The following is a 2,345-nucleotide window of genomic DNA, read 5'->3' as shown; positions in this document are numbered from 1 at the left end:
GCTGCACCAAGCAGCATGCAGGAGCCTTAAGGAGGTATGTGTGCCAAAACCTACAGCGAGAAGCTGAAATACATTAAAAATAACCCTAAGACTCATGTCTACAGTTGGGGTTCAGCTTGCTGGGAGGCCTCCAACCAGGGGGCTGGAGACTCTCTTGCCTGCCCAGCCCTGATGAGCTGGGTAGGAAAAAGCACCCATTTCTTTTCACACATTTTGTGCTTCATAACTGATGTGCCATCTCCTGTTGACCACTGGGGTTGGTGCCAACCTCACCACATGAAAGAGCTCTCCCTGATGCATGAGTAGGGTCCTACTGTTATTCTGTACAAAATTATGGCTGTGGTGTGTTGCTTACTCCAGAAGTGCATCCCAGAGCTATGTTCTGGGATCTAGAGGTACAGCAGTTGACTCCACATTTCTCAAAATTTGCTGCTAGTTTGACTAATGGAAAACATCAAAAGAAATTATGATTTTGTAATTACATACCCAGAAAACCATGCATTAGTGTTCAGGGGGTACATAATACACAAGCAGAGGACAAGGCACATCTGTGTCCCCGTGGTGGTGGCACATGAACCAGCTTTAAGAAGAAGGGCCTGACAGTCCTTTCTGCTCCTGATCCAACCCAATACCAGCACTGATGTGTGGCACAGCACAGTACTTTCCGCAGCCTGCTAAGTCTATTCTGGTCTTTTTTCTTTTTTAAGCCCTTCCCGTATTGATTTAAATCAGTGCATGGTAACAAAATTGTTGAGGGTGTAACAACATGTGTCTGCACCAACTGCCAGATCCATATTTTCAGATGAAGCAAGAAAGAATGGCACAGCCAGCCAGCTAAAACTATGTTAGGAAATAGAGGAACAGCTAAATACACTCTGCAACCCTCCTACCTGCTTAATATTTGCCCTGAGCAGTGTCAGTACCAGAGCACAGCATTGCATGGCTGGGAGCTGTTAAAACAGCCAGCTTTGGTCTGAGAGGGTAACAAACCATTCATGCCAAGGAGAGCCAGGACAAGCCCACACTGACAGCAGGGAAACAATCAGCACAGCTCACCCAAACTTTACTTCCTTCCTCTCCCTTTCCATGAGTGGCCATGCTGGCACTCACAGAGCGCCCACTTACCTGCGGGGCTCCCTGTGGAACATCACAGACAGAATGAGAGGATGGTATCTCTGCAGCCCATGCTGCCTCCAAGAAGTCTGCTCAGTCAACAAACAGCAGAGGCTGAACTATGGGTGTTTTTAAGGAACTTCATGTAGCCAGATCATACTCCTAATGCTTCACCCCACACAGGAGAGCTCTGGGTTTCTCCCCTGCAGTAATTTATACTCTTTGGGCAGGTGAGACATCTCAGTAATTGGGTTCAACTTGGATAGGAATCTGTAGGGAGCAGCCTAGACCCAGCTGGTCTTTCCTTGAGAATGAACAAGGTCCTGTCTCAGTGTCACTCTATGATCCCAGGGAGGAGGTGTTTCCAAATGTGCCTTTGGAGCCCTTCTAGCTCCCCCGGGTGCAAGAGATGCACAGGGGCAAGGAGCTGTCTCTCCCTTCTGTGCCCCAGGGGAGAAGTGTTAGTCAGACTCACACTTCCCAGCCTCTGCAGCAGATGCAGGTGGATATTGGTTTGTAAATCCACTCATGCACCCAATGCACATCCCAAGGGAGAAGGATAATCTGTACAAAATATTCCCAGGTGGGAATGGGCCAGGGATTTGGACATAATCTGCTCCCAGAGCAAGCAAGTGGTCAAGCAAGTGGATGGGTGAGATCCATCCACAGTCACTAGCAGTCCAGGGAAAAAAAAAAGAAGTGCCTGGATTGTCACAGATTGCTTCCTCACAGTCAAACTGCATCATTTCTTGAGCTTATTGCAAAATTTAATTAAAATAGTTTTAAACTCTTTTTTTTTTTTTCCATTTTACAGCTCCCATTTCCGCCTCCTTGGATTTTGTTGGCTCAGCTCTCTTTTTTTTATTATTTTCATTACATATTTCTGTCCTTCTTCATCAACTATCACATTTTTTTTAACGACACAGTAAAGCTGAAATTGGGCTTTGACCCATGTGTGTCATGCCTTTGTTAGCAAAATAAAACTGGAAAAGCCTCTTTCAAAAAGATTGTATAAAGGGCCACTATGTATATAGTTCAAACTTTCTTTAATCCATAGCTGAGCACTTTTTCAAAGCTGAGAAAGGAGATGCAGACTTCAGTACTTTTAGCATAATTCTCCAGCATCATGTAAATCACAGAAGAAAATGCCAGCCCCTGCAAACACCAGTCTGAAAATGCATGAAGGTAAATCTGATGGTTTGACAAATCTGATGCGGTTTTGCTGAGCAAGT

The sequence above is a fragment of the Corvus moneduloides genome, chromosome 11 (genome assembly GCF_009650955.1).
Source record: "Corvus moneduloides isolate bCorMon1 chromosome 11, bCorMon1.pri, whole genome shotgun sequence".
Classification (NCBI taxonomy): Eukaryota; Metazoa; Chordata; class Aves; order Passeriformes; family Corvidae; genus Corvus; species Corvus moneduloides.
Note: the sequence above shows the minus strand (reverse complement) of the source record.